This window comes from Monodon monoceros, unplaced genomic scaffold (genome assembly GCF_005190385.1).
Source record: "Monodon monoceros isolate NGI ecotype Baffin Bay Population unplaced genomic scaffold, NGI_Narwhal_1 Super_Scaffold_21, whole genome shotgun sequence".
Taxonomy (NCBI): Eukaryota; Metazoa; Chordata; class Mammalia; order Artiodactyla; family Monodontidae; genus Monodon; species Monodon monoceros.
In genome coordinates this window covers 34,198,392-34,204,776 of record NW_021703778.1, presented here as the reverse complement: position 1 = coordinate 34,204,776, position 6,385 = coordinate 34,198,392, and the positions used below count along the sequence as shown (strand labels likewise).

The 6,385-nt window shown below is 39.3% G+C and overlaps 1 pseudogene; it reads right to left on the bottom strand.

Annotated features, from left to right (window-relative positions):
* Window positions 1–4,838: 4,838 nt before the first annotated feature.
* On the bottom strand, window positions 4,839–5,042 carry LOC114903397 (annotated as a pseudogene).
* Window positions 5,043–6,385: the final 1,343 nt, after the last annotated feature.

The window sequence follows — 6,385 nt, the reverse complement described above, 5'->3', positions numbered from 1 at the left end:
CATCTTTCCCTCCCACACTCACAGTCAGTTCCATCAGCAGACGTTGTGCATGGGTAGACTCATATGCAGTGGACTTTTCCTACCCCTTATTCTCCCCCGCAAAGTTAACCTTTCTGTGTCCTATATAATCTGGGTCCTGAAAGAGAACCTGCAATCAGATCTAGTAAACACAATGAGGCCAAGGTTTTAAAGGTGACGCCAGGTTATGATGCTAACTTTCCCAGGAGACTGGTCTCAGAACTTTCCAATGTTTTAGTCTAAAGCAATGAATAATGGTAGGTGTTCCAGACACCCTGGGAAGTCTGCTAAGGAGCTATTTTTAGATTTTTGCATCAATTTAAAGAATTTCAGTGAAGAGCACATGTCCTGGTGGATTATCTCAGCCCCAGATCCTGCCCTCTTTCTTTTCCCTTTGTGCTTGCAGGGCCATTCATTTCAGAGGACACGCTCCACAGACAGTTTGCCCCTAAAATTTTGGCCTAAAGATACTCAAGGCCTGTGACCAGTAATTTCCTCTAAAATGACATCAGTTTCCTCATCAGTGAAAGGAACAGATTGGATTAGATTTTATTTTTTTAAATCTTCCTACCCTACTTCCTTCCATACCTCACTTTATAGCCTATTCTTTTTTTAAGCATGTAAATTATTTTAATTATAAGACATCCTGAATATATAAATATGCACAAAGAATTATTTAACAGAGCCTATGCATCCACCAGTTATATTGAAAAGTTGTTAATTTATTTCTTCGTATTTGCTCTCTGTCTTTTGTATTTAAGTCGCAATCCAATTTTGAAAATGTTGAAATATAGAAATAGCCCTTTTAAAGTCAAAAAGTTATGGTAAGTTAAGAAGAAATCACGTATACATTAATAAACAATTATGAAAATGAGAACATTACATACGAAAACTGATGGAAGAGTGCCGAATCTATGATCAGAAGAAAATAACCTGAAATGCTTTCATCGTTTACTGTAACACAAAGAAAATAAACTCTAGAAAAGCAAAAGAATAATGAAACAGCTATGAGGAAAGGCAATAAAGTAATTAGTAGAAATAAAATGAGAAATAAACAAATCAGGAGGACAAGTGTACTAGGAAGATATTATATAAAATGAATTAACTTCTCCAGAGTACGTATTAAAAAATATGGACATCTGCCCAGTGATGAAGCAAACCAAACTTCAGTAACAATACCTAATAAATAACCAAAAGGCTGGTGGTATAGTGGTGAGCATAGCTGCCTTCCAAAAGTAACAGCCAAAAGAAGCCAAGACAATTCGTAACATTCGTATATATTCACTGTAGCCTTATTGAATTCAAGAATGTATTAAAAGTATATTGTGACCAAGAAGGGCTTAATCCACAAGTGAAAGTTAAGGTGTTAGGAAATATATTACTAAATATATAATTATAGGTAATATAAGAAAAATAATTTGGAGGACAGTATGCTAAGTGAAATAAGCCAATCAGAAGAGGAGAAGTACTGTATGATTCCACACGTATGAGTCCTTAGAGGAGTGAAATTCATAGAGACAGAAAGTAGAAGGGTGGTTGCCAAGGGCTGGGGGAAATAGAGAGTTATTTTTTTAACTGGAGATTGGTTGCATAATGATGTGAATGTACTTAACATTACCGAATTTACATTTAAAAATAGTTAAGATGGTAAATTTTATGTTATGTGCATTTTACTACAATTAAAAAAGCAGAAGATTAAATCAGAATGTCAGTTTATATGTAAACTTTTAAAAAGTATTTAACATCAATTTCTAACCCAAATCTACATAAAATGCAAGAATAAATACAATTAGCTTGTCTTAAAAATCCTAAAAAATCTGCGGTTTAAAATCATGGTTTGTTTTACATCTGATGGTTTCCCAGAAATCAGCGGGAAAAAAATGGTAATGCCTTTTTAATAGAATTTTTCAATTTTTCAATTTACAAATGGAAAACAGCAGAGTTATTTTTTTGTCTAATTTTTCCTACTGACAGTATCCGTTCTACTTTTGTAAAAGAATGTGCTATCTATTATTTCTGCTTATCAAATATATTACATTTATTTCATGATCAAAACAAAATCTTTAATCACCACCTAGATCCTGTGATAGAAGGCACTGTCTGCTTTAAAAATGTCATTTTTCATTTATGTCTATTAAGTCTACCTTAGTCATTGTGTTATTTAAATATAGAGATATTTAAATTATTTAAATATTTAAATTCTTCCTACCTCTTTTTGTTTGTTTATTTATTTATTTTTGCCTACTCGTTCTCATGAACTGAAATTGGTGCATTTAAGTAATTCACTATAATTCTTTTCCTGTGTTTTCCTCTTCTCCTAACAGTTTTTCAGTTTTGAAGCTAATATAATTGTTGCAAAAAGTTCAACACTCTTACTTCTTCAGTATGAATCATGTCTTTACCAACGTGACCCTCTTTGTAGGTTGACAGAGATGGGGCCAGGACTAGGGGATCTTTGGGATCACTGTGTAGAACTGTAAGAGCTGTGGACTGGAGAGCCACCAGCCAATGTAAGCGGGCACCTGAGCTCCCTAGGGTAATGGGACACTCACTCAACTTAGCAGCCATAGCACTGGGAAGGAGACTTGATATGACCACACCACACACCTGGTGTGGATATGAGGGTAAGCAGAACTTCTGACATCCTAATGTAGAAAACTGTCCCTCAACACACACTGAAGTGAGGTGGCTTGGAGACTAAGGTCCTTCCTCAGCCAGGGCCCACCCACACGCTTCATACTGCAGAACTGGGCATGCTCACAGGAAGGCAGTGAAGTACGGGGTTACACAGTAAGTGTCTTCTCCACGATTCTAGGCAAATAGATGTCAAGGATGGACCTTCCCTTTCCTCATTCAAGAATAAATAAATAGTTAAAAATAGGGTGTTGATATAAAAAGAATCTGCAACATCCAGTTCGAGATGGTGATTTGAACTAATCTTTAATTCCCTAATCTCTTTTTCCCACTGGAATAACCAAAATATAAAGGAATGAAAAAATCTATTTGAAAGTTGGAAAATAGGAAAGAGTACCACAGCTGTACAGACACATTGAGGACCTTCTTTTTTTTTTTTTTTTTTTTTGTGGTACGCAGGCCTCTCACTGTTGTGGCCTCTCCCTGTTGTGGCCTCTCCCTTTGCGGAGCACAGGCTCCGGACGCGCAGGCTCAGCGGCCATGGCTTACAGGCCCAGCTGCTCCGCGGCATGTGGGATCTTCCTGGACCGGGGCACGAACCTGTGTCCCCTGCATCGGCAGGCAGACTGTCAACCACTGCGCCACCAGGGAAGCCCCTTGAGGACCTTCTTGATTGGCACTTCTCCCACTCCTTCAAGAAATCCAAACCAGACTATGGTTCAGCCAATGTGAAGTGGCCAACGCCCCCATCAGAACTACACAAAAAAATCTCTTTGTAACTGGGAGAGGCAAGGGCTTGAGGTCATAGCCATTTGTCAGCCAATAAAGGAAAGGTCAATGCCATGAATGACCTTAGGAAATAGATGGATGTGGTCAAATAGAGCTATTGCCATGGCTTTCCCTCCTGGAATCCAAGGGGAGGGTATGGTGTATAAAATAAAGGGGAGAGCAGTGCCGCAGTGAAAGAAGGGAGCAATGCCACCACCCATTTTAGGCTACCGCTCCAAAGACATAAAAAAAGGGCACTGCAATGAGGTCTCTGCTATGCTATGCTAATAAGTCCCCTGTTAGCTTCCCCTACTGAGCCTTTGTCTCCTTTGGATAAATAAAATTTTTCCCTTAAGCTGGTGTCCTGTTTCTGTTTTTGAGGGTATTTGTGATTTGGGGAACAAATTTATCCTTTATGACTCCAGATATCCTTTCCATGTTTATTCACTTTGTTTTCTTCAATTTCAATCTCCTGATCTTTGTTGAGAGCCAAGTGGCTTTTTCTTTCTATGGAAAGAAATGATCTTTTACCCATGGAAACCTTAGTCATCCTGCCTCTTCATTTAAAAACTTTCTTCTCTTGAAAAGGTGCCAATATCATGGGTACACACTCATTCATTTCTCTAGGGATCGCTATCAGCATTGGTTTTTGTAGCCATTATTTCTTTAAATTGAAGCATGATACTTTGCAGCCTGTGATTTTAAGTAAAATTGAGGCCTAATGGATGGCTTACCACATCACACTGCATTTCCAGAGATTTCATTTACAATAGTATCAAGTGCACTGAGATGAATGAGTTTCACCCTTCAATGGAAACTGGAAAAAGCAGAACCAAGTTGACTTATGGGTAAATATTAACAGCAATTGCTCAGAAGCAAAGGCCAAGAAATAAAGCTCAAACACTTGTCTTTACTGAAACTTTTAAATTGTGTAAAACTTGAAAATCCATTCTCATTTTTAAGTGAACACATTAATCTACTAAGGAATGAAAGAAGAAGTTGTCATGAACTTAGGGAGAGGGAATAATTTAGTCCTGACTTTCATCATCCCTCCAGAACTAGATGAAGGAGTAGACCCGTCAATCGGTTCCTAGGGCACTGATCCATCAGTGGTACCAAAACCACACCACTGTGGCAGATAGACCCTAGGGTGGCTCTAGTTATTGAAGAGCTTATGTTCACGTCTATAAGCATCTCCCCTTGAATGTGAGTGAAACCTGTGACTTGCTTCAAACTAATATAAAATAATAGACTATAGTAAAAGTGACAAGATGTTACACCTAGCATCATGCTACTGTGTGTGTGTGTACAAATATATTCAAGAGTGATTCTCCATTGCTATTTAAAAAAAAATGAACGTGTTTTTATTTCTCTTATGATTTAAGAAAGGTGAACATTCTGTAATTCAGCCACAGCTTTTACTTCCAGGTGACTTCTTCATTGGGTCTCAGTTCTCTTTTATGTAACAGATTCTTGTTGCAGAAGGCAGTTAGCTTTTCATCACTCTTTCTGTCTAGAGGACATTCAAAGACAAATCCAATAGGGACAAGGATATGTACCCAGTGGTCACCCACAATCGGAAGTAAGTTCATCATGAACGCTGCAGCTTCGGACACAGCAACGACCCCATGACCAAGGGCAGCGGCCTCCGCTGCCATTTTTGAATAAGTAAGCTTATTACTTACTAGAGGGACCACGTGACAGGGAACTGGGAGCAGCCTCTAGGACCTGAGAGAGACCATGGCCAACAGCTAGCAAGAAGGCAGGGAGCTCAGTCCTACAGCCGTGAGATGAATATTGCAACAAACTGGGGAAGTGGATCTTACCTTGAAGTGGATCTTACCCCAGTTGAGCCTCTGGTGAGATCCCAGTCCTGGCTGACACCTGGCTTTCCACCTGGAGAGACCATGAAGTAGAGAATCCCATTAAGCTGTGGCTGGATTCTAGCCTACGGAAAACGTGAGATAGTAAATGCGTGATGTTTAAGCTTCTGAGTGTGTGGTCATTTGTGATGCAGCAATGGAAAACTAATGCAACCGTGGAAGATGTGACAAAGATGGAGAAAACTGTATTTGCCAGAGTTCATTCATGGGGAGCAACAAGTATGGCTGGAAGAACTAATGTCATGAGCCACTTAGGTTTGGGGTTAGAATCTTCAGAAGCAGGTTTGTTTATTGTCTTATAAGAAGGGTAGGCCTAGTTACTGAAGGGGCTTTGTTTTGCTGAGTGATCTGTGCAATTTCAAAGTCAGAAGTAAATTACTCAGAACAGTGGAGAAGACCTTGCTTGTTGCCCACCATCCACAGACTTCTCTCCCTTTCCCCTGCAGTGCTCAGACTGTAAATAAATGGATGTAAAACAAATATTTAAAGAACATTATTTCTGAAGGGTGACAATGATTAGTTTCCCTGGGACACCCACATGTTTTGATCTGGCTTTACAGGTATTGTTAAGGTCACAAGGTACACTCAAAGACACACCTGAACTTGGCCACCAAGAACTCAGGAGAGCCCACCCAGTTCATGTTGAGGTCCCATTTTCCAGTGGACTGGGGTAGGTGGAGGAAAGCTTATATCTCCAAAGAACAGCCTCGCAGTCTATTCCAAGATTAGGTCTCTGGGAACCTCCTACCTTGTGCTATTTCTCGAGTAGGGGGCTTTCCCTATACACTAACTTTTTCTACTGGGGTATCTGTTTAGGAGTTAAATTGTTTTTTGTTGCCTACAGAAAATGAAAGATACTGAAGCTGATTGGTTTTCCTGAGGCACAGAGCCTCTTTCCCCAAGTAACACTGAATCATTTACTTCCAACAACCCCTTCTCTTAGTCTGTCCAGAGTGAGGTGAAGACTAATGGGCAGAGTTTCCAAGAACAGTTCCTTCTCACCGACCTGAAATTCTTGTTACTTTCATTTGTATTGTTTTATTTTCCAATGCAACAGTAACACATACCTAGAGCAATACAAT